The 15,343-nt window shown below is 38.6% G+C and overlaps 1 protein-coding gene across 7 annotated transcripts in view; it reads right to left on the bottom strand.

Annotated features, from left to right (window-relative positions):
* Positions 1-15,343, bottom strand: part of LOC138061431 (uncharacterized) — a 345,010-nt gene that overhangs the window by 267,485 nt on the left and 62,182 nt on the right. For 4 of the 7 annotated variants that reach the window (XR_011135176.1, XR_011135180.1, XR_011135181.1 and 1 more), the window contains exons 3-4: positions 3,344-3,465; positions 2,467-2,605 (exon numbers count right to left, since the gene is read on the bottom strand). The gene's annotated coding sequence lies outside the window, so the exon portion shown is untranslated. The remainder of the gene's footprint in view (positions 1-2,466; positions 2,606-3,343; positions 3,466-15,343) is intronic. The other 3 variants (XR_011135177.1, XR_011135178.1, XR_011135182.1) reach the window with 1 other exon arrangement.

Genomic DNA, 15,343 nt, shown 5'->3' with positions numbered 1-15,343 from the left:
AAAACAGTAGGAACACTTGGGTAAGCGTTCAGCATCAAGTTCCCAAAAGTACCTGAACTGAACTTTGTCTTAATAATTAAACGTTCATTTAAAGATGGGAAAACCATCTATGCGGTATTGGTGCACCACTTCTCAACAAGACACCATGCTTCTAAACTGTGTGGATGCTTTTGAAATTTGAGGATTCACATGGCTGCAATAGTTCACATCACTCTCCAGCTACCTTAGAAGAACACAGAAATGATCACAGGAGAAGTAAAAGGCTTTTCCAAAATTCCCTTATTCAAATCAAATCAAGAAAAAAGTTTGTATTTACCCTAGTAATAACCAAGTTAGGATGGTATTAAACATCAGAAAATCTTCAGTCTCATTTTGCACAGAAAAATCTATCTTTATATCCTCCTCTGTTCCTGTTAACTTTGCTTGGGGTTTTGAGTTTGGGTTTTCTTTCAAAAGAAATCCAGCGTTGTGGGTTTTGTATTCCAAATAAACTATTAAAATACTGCATTTCAATTTATACTTCAGTAAATATTGGGAAAATCATTTCTACAGCCTGTTAGAGATACTATTAAATTTGAAGCCTAAAAATTTCTTGGTTGGCTAATGAATACTACCGTGCAGCTACAAACATAAAAGTAGAAGAAGCATGCTAGTCTGCAAGGCACAGCTCCTCTCATCTCCACTCCCTTCAGTTGTGTGCCACCCTCAGACATGACAGCCTGAGATGCCCATAGTGTGTGCAAGAATATTCAACCCATGCCTAAAGGAATATAAATGATTCAAAGAAGAGTTTGTTCTCCATTGTTGATTTCTGATGAACATACAAATGAGAAAGCAGGTAAATTAGCTGCCTGGCTATTTCCAATTTAAACTTTGATACTGCATAAGGGTATTAAAAAGTTTGATTACAGCATTTGATTCATTCACAGCAACATGGTTCCAGACATTGTTGTGTATTTTATAGTTGTTTTGGAATCCTGGTGCTTTACAGCTTTCTGCTACAAAAATTTCCTAATTAAAATAGAAAATATATAGTTCACCATGTAATACTTTTTAAATGAAGTACAATTTTAATGTTACTGTTGCTTCCAAAATTGGTCTCTTTGGAATATACAACAGTTGTGATTTTCAGGGGAGTAAGAAGAAAATACATAATAAGGCAGTTGTGGCTAACAAACAATATGACTCTGTCAGTTTTACATATGCAAACCAAGAAACTTGCAGCAGAATTACGGGCAGTATTTTTAAAGGAATACTCAGAGTTAGAAACCTCATCGACATTACATATTCCAGCTAGTAAATACCTCTGGAACGACTTACCACAACTTGCATGGTTTGCATATTAATAGAGTAATCACCAGAAATAAAAGATAGAACTCAGCAAGTAGAGATTTTGAGACTTGACCACAGGACCTTAATGACAAATGAAAACGTTCATTTAGATGGGGAGTAGCACTGTCTCCCACCAGAAGTACCAAAACAGCAATTCCCATCGAAATCTGTGAGGTCTGGCAGCAGTGAGCTTTTGGATTGAGCCCAGGGAGAAGTGCTGTGCCCAGGGTGCAAGGATATTTTAGCAGTCCAGCACTTGAGAGTTTAGAGCACGCTTCTGTTCAGTAAGTTTCAACAGACTCTGTGCACTTGTGAATGCACCTCCCCACGCACATAGCTTGCTTACGAAGGAACCACTTCATATAAACCAGTCGTGACTGTAAGTAAATTGGCATAACCACAGCAAACACTCTGATTAATATCACCATGGTTTATAAAAATCAGCCCAATAAGACGCAGTTACTACCCTATTCTTCACTTAAATTCTTTATAAGGGCACTTTCCCATGCCACTCTGCAGCAAACAGATCAACCATATTCTTATTCTTAACGGAGCCAATAAGAAGTCCAAATGCCTCAAACAAATAACTACTTGCCAAAAGCCTTGTCTTCTCGCTGCAGGCTTTACAGCCTTGCCAGCTGAGTTACCTACATTCAGTGGGTCACATTCCTTGAATTAATCAGAAGCTGGGTGTTTTACAGACAAAAGAGCAAATACAAGCCTCAGTCTCAAGAACTAGATATGGATAAACAGGAGATACTATGAATTTCATAATAACAAGAAGCGGGGAAAGGAGAAGAGAGTGAGGCAGAGAAGGCACCATCATTGTAAGCCCTTCTCTAGAGATAAGATGATGCCCAATTCAGAAAACAGACCGATTCTCAAATCAATTACAAAAGCATTTTAGTTTGTGGGGGTTTTTTTTCACATAAAAAAGAACACTTTCTTTTCCATGGTTGTTGCATTTTATGTTGTTCCCAATGCCATCTTAATTGCTAAGGGAAGTGAACTGATTTCTGAATTACTATCCAACTTCAATGTATAACACAAGTTCAGATCCCCAGTCAAGGCACCAGTGCCTGTGAAAACAGAACTGAAGAGAAAAATAAAGAGAAATAAATTAGAGGCTCTTACCAGGCATTTTCTGTAGAAAAACAGCATGACCTCACAGACAAAGCAGAACACTGGGCCTCAGGACACCTCTACTCTCTTCTTGATTCATGGCCATGGTCATTCAATAGCAATTATTAAACCTCTCTTTGCTGCACTTTTCCTGCATATAAGATGGGAGCTTTACTTAATTTGTAAAGGGCTTTAAAATCTCTAGGTGAAAGAGCTTGCTCTTCTTTTAACTAATCCTGAGTCCAGGCAGAACTCTAGTTCTCAACCTCTAAGCACACAAGCACACACACACAAAACCCAGTATTTTACTAAATATATTTAGGTAGTATATGAACTCAGAAATGGCCTATACTCTTCCATGGATCACTTCGTAAGTGCTTGCAGATACTCTGCTGTGCAGTGCTCCCTGTGGGCTGAACAGCCAACAGAAAATTGAAAGAAACAAAAGTAAATATGTTTATATTTTGATAGTGTTTGTTATGCAGCTTTATAAAACATCTATAAGAACCTTTGCCAAACTATATCCTAGATTCTAATTTACATTACAAACACTGTGCTAGGTGTATCCTTGTATTAACTTCAGAGGTGTTGACGACTTATACCAGCGATGCATGATTAAGTGTAGTTTATATTTGCCCATGTTGTTATTACAATTCTATTCAAAAAAATTAACCGAATTTCCTTGCAAGGTTTTGCTGAAAGTCAATACAGAACTAAAGTAACCCTCTGGCCAGCGCAACACTGTACTGCACAGAAAAAAGAAAGTAAAAAAAATACCTATAAGTAGTAATATATATATAATGACCTATAAACACGTCAGTATATATTTGCATTTTAAAGTGGGAGTTTCACTGAAGTTCTTGTGTTTCATATTATGTTTACATCTTACCCAATGCATCGTAGAAGACAGGCTCAGTTCAGGTGTTTCAACGTCACATAAAGTTAATGCAGTGAAGACTTTCCAAGGCTTCCCCAGCTGCTATCATTTAACTCATCAGAGGCAGAGTCACACTGCAGAATAATCACAAATGAAATAATTGACATAGAACAAAGACATCTGTTGTTTTGTAGCTTGTAAGAACCTCCTACTTCTCATCCTAGGGAACAGTTGTCTAAATCATTTCTTCTACATTCAGGAACTATGGAAATCAGTAGGAGTTTTTTCAACAATATCAGTAGAGTCTGAATTAATCCTCCTTATTTACAATGAAATTCAGCCTGTCAACTCCCTGCAGCAGCATTTCATATAATACACAAACTCAGTGTGTTATGTGGAAGACTGAGGTTCTTATTAGGATACGGAAACACTGAAGATGCAAATCTTAGGCCTAATTTAGCAGAGCACCTAAGTGCATACTTAATATTAAGCATATGAGTAACCTCATTACAGTCAGCTGCATTTCAAATTAAGCACATTTTTAAATATTTTGCTGGAAGTAGTGCTACAATCATTGTTCTGGAACCAGCCAGGACAGATGAACTATTTCTTTATCACAAAAGGATCAGTGGGAGAAAAAAAAATTGTAACTGGATTTAGAGTAGAAGAAAGATGCATATTGCTTTCACTGTAACATTTCCTTTGAGATACAGCTGTCACCCCAAGTATTTTGATATCTTATGGTCTTCATTCCTGCTTTTATTTTATTCTGTTTTTTATAATAACTACATCCCCTGTCTTCTCATCTGCTCTCCTTTATATATTCCCCCACACTCTGCCTACTATTCTACTCTTCCTTTCCTGAAAGCCAGACAAGCAAAAGGCAGTGTACAATTTGCACTGTGCTAGGCCTTCAGCTTCTAAGCTTTGTGATATAAATTTTGTTTGTTGAATGCCTCAGCCTCATTGTATTTGCCTTCCTTTATTGATTCTGGATATCTGACAGGTACTGGTTACAGAAGTTGGCCTATGTAGTAGCCTGTTAGAGCATACAGTCCTGCTCTGTCCCACAGATTGCTGGGACTGCTATAAGATTTTTCTCTCATTTGTGCTTTCTGGATATTCTGCAGTTGCAGTTGGTTCTTAAATACAGGTTTCACCCTAGCATTAAAGGCTAACATTGTTTTCTAATAGGTCCCGTTTCCCTAGAATCTGAACATTTCTACTAAAATCAGTTAACCTTCATTGAGATAGCATCAACCTCCCCATTACATTTGGGGAACCGAACAAGGGTATCAGGGACCTCTCTTAGTAGCAGGAAGCAGGAGGCAAAGCCAGCATCCTAGGCTCAGCAGTTCAAGGGTATTGCCTGAGTGCAAGACCGTCCTGTTCATGGTATCTTTTGTGAGTATTCTGGAGGAGAATGAGCATCCCCGCTGAGGCATTCAACTCAGCACTCAACTGAACTTTTAGCTTCCCACTAAAAAAAGTTTACTGTCTGTCTCTTAGAAAAGCAGAGATGATCCGTGCAGGGACTGCAAAATCTGATGCACAAAGGTCAGAAACTTTAACTGGGGAAGATAGGTGTTTTCATACAATCCACTTGTAGGTACCCCACTTAGGCACCTATAACAGGATCTATATTCCCTAGACAGTTAATGGAGAGAAGCAGTGGCTCTTCCGTTTGCAGTGGCCTTCAACTCACCATGTTAAATTCATTGTGCCCTTAGATGCTCCAGGTCTCAATTAACTGCTGAACAGCAAAAGAAAAGCTGCATGGGAAAGGGATTATGCTCGGTATTTTTTAAGCCATTTGTCATGAATTCAGGGAGAGAGGTGAAAACAAAGAAAATAGACACATGATGCATCTTTGTAGCAAGTACAGAATTCAAATGCCACTGTGCAGACAGTCAGTGGGAGTAAATTTAACCAGGAGCCTCTCTTAGCAAAAGTAAGATCTTTCAACAAGCTGGAACAAAGCCTACACTGAGACTCTTAGACTGTTTAAGTTCTTATAAGGAGTGCATACTACCTCAGTATCTCAGCCATAACGTGGTATCCTCTGCACCCAAGTTCCCCTCATCACACTGCATGTTTGGATTTTGTTTGTTTGTTTACATCTTTAGAACTCAAGGCAGAAGGAAAAGCTTCTAAACCTCTAAACCGCTTGAAACATCAACCAAATGAAGCAAAAACAGCCTTGCCGGTTTCATTTCTGAGGCTGTTTTAATACTTCAAACTAGGAAATTCCTAACAGCTCATTTTACAGGAAAAATCTTCTGAAATTCATGGAGTTTCAGGAGTTTCAGTGAAAGAACTTGATTTATAAACATAAAAGCTTCTGTCCTCTTCATGAGCAATATAATGCAGATGATTCATGAAAGAAGTGCAAGGACTCTCACAGATAACAGAATTACTTCAGCCTGTAAACAAGGAAAGCTTATCAAAGTTAGTATGACAAAGATGTTCAATCCTTAAACACTAAGTGTTAAAGTATACTTTACTATTTTAGAAGTGTGTGTTATTTTAGATCCAGAAACTTCACTGCAAACCTGTCATTGATCATGTAGCTCGCCCTGATTCCCAGGCAGGATTATCTGCGGTATTGGTTCAAGGACAAAGCTCCTTATATAGACTGTATATTTTCCACATTTCTCATACTCACATACTAATACTCAAAAACGAGCACAGGGCTGGCTAAACTAAGAGATGACAGATAAACTTAAAATGTTCATTTTACAGAAATCAGACATTTTTACTTAAAATCATTCAAGTTAATGAGGTGAGAGCTACATATATTAGTTTCAATTCATTCTTAGCAGGTTACACATGAGAAACTGCTTAAAATCAAATGGGAATATCCACGGTGAACTACATAAAATCTAGTGTAACAGTAAAATAGAAGAGCAGAACTACAGTGGAATTTGGGAGTTATTAGTAAGTATATTGTGATTAAAATCATATTCTTCCCTTCATTAAGGACTGTAAGAAAAGATGTTCAAAATAATGAGAACATTCATTTATATGGGAAACAAGGGCTGCCCATTTTTCCTCAGAGTAAATAGATAGTACTCTATTTTCCTTACAGTAAATGTTCTTATTTATTATTGTGACAAAAATACTCTGTAAAGCAGGATGTAGCCATTATCCTAGAACAGCCCCTATAATATCTTAGTGTTGTTCAGTTAGAAATAGAAAACAATCTATAACCAACTTTTTAGCAGACTTTATAGACTGTCCAGTGTATCTTCCTTTCTGGATGTTAAAGTCCTATTCAGTATTTCAGTATTATCTTCTATATTTGATCACACATGCAGTTTAACTAACAAATCTTCTGTCTGAAGACCTCAGCATATTAAGAGATAGAGCTCATGTGCCAGATTCCATCATGTTATCAATATTTTGAGAAATTTTTAGTCAAAGTAAGAAGCAGACATGTAAAAATCCATGCTTTTATTTTCTCAGAATGCCGTTTACTCCAGCACACTGAAATCAAGTGGAAACGGCCAGTTCACACCATATGCAAGTGCCAACTATAGAATAGAGCAAAGTCAGCATCAGTTTTGCCCTGGATCTGAAAAAGGGATAAAATCCTCTGTAGAACTGGATCTCATTCACAGCAGAAAATCAGCTCTTTCTCCCCTCTTTAACAGTGATTTAGTTTTAGTCCTGTAGAGTTTATTAAAGCAACTTTATTAAATCTTTCAGAAAAGGGGAGGAAAAAAGTCACAGTAATCCAAATTCAAAATAAACTATATCACTTAACTAATTAAAAGATATTCAAGACTGCTTTCAAAGATAAACCAAAACTACATTAGCAGCAGCAGCAGCTAAGCTGAACCTGAGTTGATTCTTGTTTATTTTCAAGCCCGGTGACTTATCTTTGTGGCTAACCTGTAAGATCTGGGATTCAATTTGACAAACTTTAAAAGGCTTCGTGATCTTTTCTTGCCTTCTAGGGACTCATCTACATGGATTGCTTTCTTGTTATTTTTCTGCCCTTTCAAATATGACTTGGAAATGATAAACACAGGCTGACTGTATAAAACAGGTGGCAAAAGTCAGAGATTTAATATTCTTTCAGAAAGACCCAGATGTGGCTGTCAAGTAAAAAAACCCACCATGATATTTTCATGTAGAGTATTCATAAATACTGTATTAAAAAGACCAAGGCATTGTCTGCATAACAACACTGCAGGTCATGTACAGTATGTTTTTTTTTAACTGATACACACTGACAGATAACACGTGCAGTTTCAAGTTGATTTAAAATATGCATAAAATGCATGCCTTATGTTGTAGAGGAAAATAGACAGCTTATGTGTATGTAATTTGTGACAATGCATTAAAATGTAGTTAAAGCTAAGTGCTACCTGACATTTCAAAATGTATGAAGTAACACTTGATTTTTCAGTTTGCCATGTCTTCCACTCCTTTCTTCCTACACAGAGAGAGGAGGCAAATAACCGTCCAACTGGGTATCACTGTATCATTTGCTGAAGAACACTGTAGGCCAGCAGACAGAGTAGAAGACAGACTGTAGATGTGCTGACTTTTAGCCATTACAAGCTAGTTTCTTCTGAATCTTAATGGCCAGGTTCATCTCCTCCAGACCAAACCAAAAGCAAACAACAGATAAAGACAGAAATTGCAATCAAAACTCAGCAGTTTAAATCCAACTAGCCTGCCTTGTTTTTCAATGCAATTTATTTTATTGCCTTGTGTTCTAACACTAAACCACTGCATCATTCAGCTGAAAGGGTGGATTTGGGTTATATTCAGCCCTCAGAATTGTCTCCAGAGCACTGCAATTACAGAAACACCTGATTTGAATAACTTCTCTGCACTCTACCATAAAAATTCACTGCTCAGCAGACTAAAATTTAACCTAAGTCTGCAATAGAAATAATGGATTCAGATATGTGAGGGGCTGTGGACTTCTCTCCTGTGTATGCGTTTAGTTAATCTTCATCAACTGGAACAACTGGAAAGGGGAAATGAGATTTGTTAAACTTTTTTCCGACATTATATGCAATAAGCATGGGGGGGGGGGGGGGGCCGGGAATTAATTTGGAGATTGGCCAAACCTTTTCTGTTCTGGAAATCTGCCTGGAATGGTCTTCTAGGACCAAGGAAGTTCTCATGCCTGGCGTTACTGAGATGCATCTCAACTTATCACCCACCACTGTTTGATAGGACTAGCAACAATTTTGCAGATATATCTGAATATAAAGTGATTTCCATATTTCTAATTGTTCAGACTTTTTTCATCATATTTCATCTGACGCTCTTATCATGACTTTCTTATATGTACTTTTAATTTGCAGAACATTGTCATCAAACAGTATTTACACACCAGAGCACTCACACAGATCTACAGTAAAATTAAGGTTTTTAAATGTACCTACAGTAAACCCAACACTAAGATCACAAAAAAACTATTCCAAACACTTGCAAATTTGGTGTGCAGAAAATGAGTCTGCGTGTTCACTTGTTTTGAAATCTTGCATGATGCCTAGAGATACATGCAGAATGAGACTTGTCATGTCATCTACAAATGACTTGAATTCAAGGTTATTTCTTTCCGCACAGGACAGACAAGTTGGCTGGCACTGTCAGTATGTAATATAAATGTGCTAATCTGCATATGCATCTATTTCATCTGCAGCTTCTACCACACTTAGCTTTCTAACCTCCAGACAGTTCATTGCTACAAAAGATTACTTTCCAATCACCATGAAGTTCTTCAGCCAGTTAGTAAGTATTTTAAGGTGACAAAAATATATATCATACACACACCATAACCTAGAAATTGGATCACAGGGTGCTGGACCGAGACCACAAGCTATTAACAGCAGAAATGGAAAAGTTTAGTCATGCTACTTTACCTCCTCTCTCACCCTACCTGTAAGGACCTACTTCATGCCCAAGAAAGCTTTCTCTTAGTTCTTGGCATACGTACAAAGATTAGCAACTAGCGCCCAAAAGTGGCAGCAATACAAATATTACTTGGCTGAACTTATTAATTTACCTGTTTTGGAGCACCCACTAATCTGCAAATATTAGCACCTCTTGGGCCCTGTTGAAGGACAGTAATAATATGCAACAACAAATCCCACCCTGTATGTTTGAGAGGAAGGTTTCTGAGATCAAAATTTTCCTAACTTACATTTCTTAATCACGATAAGTCCCTTGTTATTTCCATGGGAGCAGAAATATACCCATCCATAGTGATTCTAGTATTATTTCTAAACAAATATTTTTATTTTTTAAAATTTTCATTGAAAAGCGTGTCTGCACCTTCTGGTGCTTCCTGTTTGCCTGAGTACTAAATCTCCTCTGGCTCAGATGTGCTGCATGTATATTTCTCCTGATTCTGGCAACCCGTTGCTTTGAATTTTGCACGAACCAGTGAAATACAGCAAAATGATTCTTTTCAAAAGAAATACAAACCAACAACATGGCTTGAGGGAATTCATTTCTAAAAAGCAGAATAAAAGGAGCAAGATCTTCCTAGAAAAATCCCGCCTTAAGCAGCAACATCATAAGCTGCTTTAAAAAAAAATGCAAGAAACTTGTTAAAAAATAATAGAAGTTATGGAAAATGGTTTCTAAAGAAATCTTTCTCATAATTCCCTCTTTGGCTAATGCCAAAAATCTCCAGAAATTAAATTTCCCCTTAAAACAAAGAATCTCCACCCCAAGGACTTGGACGTTTAAATTAATGTGAACCAACTTGTTAACTACATCCTTTGGGAGCAACTTTGGCATGCTTGTTAATTAGATGTAAAAAGATTTCCTATTTTTTATCTTCTGGATTTACCTACTATGTGCATGTACTGCAAAAGGAGAAATACAATCTCTTACTTGCTTTTCATTGTTACTCATTGCCTCCTATACCATTGCCATTAATCTTTTTAATTACCAGTTACAGCTGGATTTGTTCTGATGATCTAAAGTTGAAAAAAGTAGTTCAGTGTTCTCCAGAATTTTCATATATTTAATGTTTATTGTACTGTATTACAAATGCAATACTTATTGTATTTTACTATATTTAAAAATGTTTACTTTTACTAGAATTCCTTCAAGAACCACTTCCTCCTCAAAGGTAGCTAGAGAACAAGCCCACAGTTTGTAATGTCCTATATAATAGCTCCTATTGGAGAAATACATCCAGGTCCAGTGACTTGGTTGCATTAAAAATTACTTTAAGCATTTATTTTCTAAAAAATCTCACTGGGGATATAGAGGTAAGAGAAAATTGACATTAGTATGTAAATTAACATTTAACTTGGGTGGAAGTTGATGAGTTCTATCATGCCAAAGCCTGAAATTACTCATGAGCTTTCCTAGAAGATGCTTCAAAAAAAGCACATGAACAATTTCCAATGAAAGAAAAGCTTCTGCAAGCTCATTTAAAATTTATCTTCAGGCTCTGAGCGCTGCTAAACGTGAGATGGAGATTTACTTCAGCTGCTGCTGTGATCAGTGGTATGGAGGCTACAAACACATCAACTCTCCCCTCTTTACATCTGCAAGGGAAACCAAAAGTCTAGCTGTTATAGATAGATTGTGCAGGAGCCAGCTGAATGGAAGACCTGAATGTTTCTTTGACACGTGTTCATTCAGATAGCAAAAGACCTACTTCCAGTCTATAGAAACTGAGCAACAGCATCAACAGACCAAAATCTTGTAGACCATGATCTCAGCTTGAACACCTATGTCTCATTCAGAGAAAGAGAAATAGAGAACAGAGTTGCAGGTGAAGTGTGCGGTCTTCTATTATATTCAGTCTTGGAAGACAAATATTCTATAGTTATATCTGCTATAAAAGCACCTTCAAACAAATGAATGGACAAGAGATACAATCTTTGTAGTAATATCACTGAAGAGACTGATTACAGTCCAAGTCCTCCTCAATCTCTTTGAAAGAACTATGCAATCTCTGAAAGACCCATTATTCAGCACAGCAGCGTGGCAGAAAAGGTCTTGAAAGCCTTAGAAAATTGAATGGTCTTGAATGCCCAAGAGGGAAGGCTATTGATGCTTAAACTTTTGCATCCAAGGTTCCTTCACTCACTGTTACCTGAACTTTTGCAAAAGGCTGATCTCATAAATACTGGATTCTCTGCAATATTAATAAGAGATGCTATGATCTGACAGGGCTGTCAGTAGAGGACTACTAACTGTGCCTTTGAAATAGGTCCCCAAAAATGAAACGACAACACTCTTCAGCTTCCTAAGTACAATGAGCGTGATGCGTAGCCACCTAAGCATGTCTACAAGATACATGTATTTCAACCCTATAGAAGGACAACCAGAGGCAGGGTCATGCCTCACAGAGGCATTCCAAAGATTTTCATGGATTTCCACCACAGGCTGTCACACACAGTGTGTTATTAACCTAAGTATTAGCAAAGAAGAGAAGTATCCCGTGTACAATATGTAAACAGTTCTTATTAAAAGCTTCTAGTTCTGCCATCCTCTTGGGAACGGGGCTTCTAAAGCCCATCTTCCCACTAAGCAAAAGCCTTCTCGTAGAAAAATAATGGGAAAGATTCTTCTAAGGGAGGAATAACTGTTTGTGATGACCGTCTCAAGCTGAAAAATGCATATGCTGGAAACTCTGACAGGTCCCCTTCTTTCTTTCTCCCTTGATGGAGAACAAACATGTCTCGTTCTATTCATTTCTATTGGTACTGTTCCTTTTAAAGTGACAAATGAATAAATAAACAACATCTGGGTTGCAGAGTAGCCATCTGGGAAGGCTTTGGAAGTGAAGTGTAGAAGGGCCCCCAGAGAATGCTCAAAAGGCAGAGCAGAGAAATTTGAATAGAAAATAACTGCAGATGCACTCACTAAAGAAAGGGGCTCCCACTTATCCACATGTGCCTAGCCATGAACTCATCATTCACACAACATCAAACTCATGTTGGATTGACAGTCATCTTTTACTGGTGCTGACAGAGAAGCGCAGGTACAAGATCCATGCGTCTCCAATAGTTTGACTGGTAAAAACACAACTTAACGCAGGCACATCATCCCCCTACTAGCCGCTCTCTGTCAATTATTTCTGAATACAGCTTTGTCTTAGACACACATTAAAGCCTTTTATACCAGAGCTTTGAACAGCAACTCATTACGCAGTTTATTAGACCTGAAGTACAATTTCATGGTCAAATTGATTTCATGCTGATCATACCATTTTCCCCCAACTGCAAGCTTGCATTCTCTCTCTTGTGCTAGCACCATCATGGCTGTTGGGCCCTGCAGTCAGCTTAATCGGGGAGTTGATTAAGCTGAATACTAATAACTTTTTGGTTTGGGGCCAGATCAGTTTCCTGAACTGGCTGATTGCTTGGCTGCACAAGAATTAGTGCTGAGATAAGGGAGGGGATCAGATTGTGGTGCAGGTTCCCCCACCCCATTCTCAGCAGCACCACAGACTTGGATTATCCATACCTCTTTGGAAAGCATACTGCATAAGCACCACATTCCAAATGAAAGCCTCTTGAATCTCCCAGACTCTTTGCTTAAGACCCAGGTGATGTGTTAGAACAGCACTACGGTTATTTTTGCTTACTTTGCTTCATATCTGCATTCACAAGCATGGTTCATCTGCCTATTTTATTAGATGATCCGTTCAAAAATATGTTTAGTACAAATTGAGATGGGTTCTGAATCACCATCCATTATCAACCTGCCTGGAATCTCTCAGTCATAGCTAGCAACTGCATTGAGGTATAGGTAGGAAAAAAATATTTACAAGTTAAACACTCTGACAAGAATTTCATCCAGATAACTTGATGTAAATGTTAATTTCAAGCACCAGAACCACAGGATTAGGTTACTTCTTATTTAACTTATTTTCAGCTGCTATGAGGAGGTAACTGGCTAAATTCTTCCCCAACCGCTATCTGTTTTTCTGTTCCCAATACCTAAATCATAGGATCTGTTCCCCTCCCACATGTACCATGATAATGATTGTGATGTCAATGGGACTATCTAGTGCTAAAGTCACTCAAACTGGTTAATGAGCCAAGAACTTCCTTGAGGGCTTTTAACTGTTTAGCCAAGTTTTTTTTTTTTTAAGCAAAATACATCAAAATTGTCAAAAAACAAATGTTAATGATTTAAAGATACACATAGAGCAGATACTCCTTTTTGATTCAAACACATTCCTTCGTTGTTATAAAGTGGATCAGTATGAGTGAATGAAAATTAAATGAACTGGGTGGGGGGAGAGTAAAACAATGTATCATTCATTGTCACAGTTGAATGGCAGATTCAGAAAAGCAAACCACTTTAGAAGTATAAAATATGAAAAGATTGGTTCTACATAGATATACCTAGGTCAGAGTTCCTCATTGACAAGGCCCACATCTATTCTCTGCAGTATATCAAGCATGACATTGCCCCTAGTCCATAACCAGGTCTTCTAGCTGCTACCATAGCAGATCAGCAGTAACAAGGGAACTCCCTGCTGCTCAGCCCTTGTATGTTCAACATCAACGCAAAGTCAGTAAAGAAGTAAGGCTCTTCCATTTCTTTTGGCCACAGTCGTCCTTTTGCTTGCATTGCTCCAGCATTTTGAGGCTAATTTTAATTTTAGCTGGGATCATTCCTTGATCGGAGTTGCCAAACAGTCCCACAAGCAACAGTCCCACATAACTCAGGACGACAGAGAGCAACAGGCAGCAGGAGCTGCTTTATACAATACCAATGCCACCTCAGCTCTAGTGTGAAACTGTAGGTCACTGTGGAAGTGCTTTATATTCACTTTGCATTGGCATAGGTGGTTACAAGATTAAAACTCTACTTCAGGTCCTTCAGCCTTAAAAAAGAAAGTGTTATTAGAAAATTAGGAGGCTTTTCTTCTATTCTGTCCTGCATTCAATGTACTGAATTTTGCAGAGCAGACATTAGACTCACATAAAAGTAGTACTTAGTTACATACTATAACTTGTTAGGAGAAAAAAAACCATAATCTGTCAACAGATAAACTCAGAAGTTTTGTTGATTACCTTTAATTCTGATGAGTAAATGCTCATGAAGCTGGTCAATCAAACTACAGCTGCAACTTTTCCTTCCTGAAAACATCTCTATAAACTTCTAAAAGGCTTTAATTAACAAAAATAAGCTACAAAGTCTCCACTGGGTTCACACAGATGGACTGTATTACATTCGGTGTCATGGAAACAGGCGTGCTACAACTATGACATGTAAAAGCATTTAACTGGCCTGCACTGTCTATCTGGCCTTATTTCAATTACACAGAATCACAGAATCGTTTAGGTTGGAAGGGACCTCTGGAGATCATCTCGTCCAACCTCCCTGCTCAAGCAGGGTCACCTAGAGCATATTGCCCAGGATCACATCCAGACGGGTTTTGAATATCTCCAGCGAAGGAGACTCCACCACCCCTCTGGGCAACCTGTTCCAATGCTCTGTCACCCTCACAGTGAAGAAGTTTTTTCTCAGGTTCAGATGGAACTTCCTGTGGTTCAGTTTCTGCCCATTGCCTCTTGTCCTGTTGCTGGGCACCACGGAGAAGAGGCTGGCCTCATCCTCTTGACACTCCCCCTTCAGATACTTGTACACGTTGATGAGATCCCCTCTCAATCTTCTCTTCTCCAGGCTGAACAGGCCCAGCTCTTGCAGTCTTTCTTCATAGGAGAGATGCTCCAGCCCTCTAATCATCTTGGTAGCCCTCCGCTGGACTCTCTCCAGCAGTGCCATGTCTCTCTTGTACTGGGGAGCCCAGAACTGGACACAGTACTCCAGGTGAGGCCTCACCAGGGCTGAATAGAGGGGCAGGATCACCTCCCTCGACCTGCTGGCAACACTCTGCCTAATGCACCCTAGGATCCCATTGGCCTTCTTGGCCACAAGGGCACACTGCTGGCTCATGTTTAACTTGTTGTCCACCAGCACTCCCAGGTCCTTCTCGGCAGAGCTACTTTCCAACAGGTCAGTCCCCAGCCTGTACTGGTGCATGGGATTATTCCTGCC

Source organism: Struthio camelus, chromosome 17 (assembly GCF_040807025.1).
Source record: "Struthio camelus isolate bStrCam1 chromosome 17, bStrCam1.hap1, whole genome shotgun sequence".
Lineage (NCBI taxonomy): Eukaryota > Metazoa > Chordata > Aves > Struthioniformes > Struthionidae > Struthio > Struthio camelus.
The sequence above is the reverse complement of the archived record's forward strand: the minus strand, read 5'-3'. Positions and strand labels throughout refer to the sequence as shown.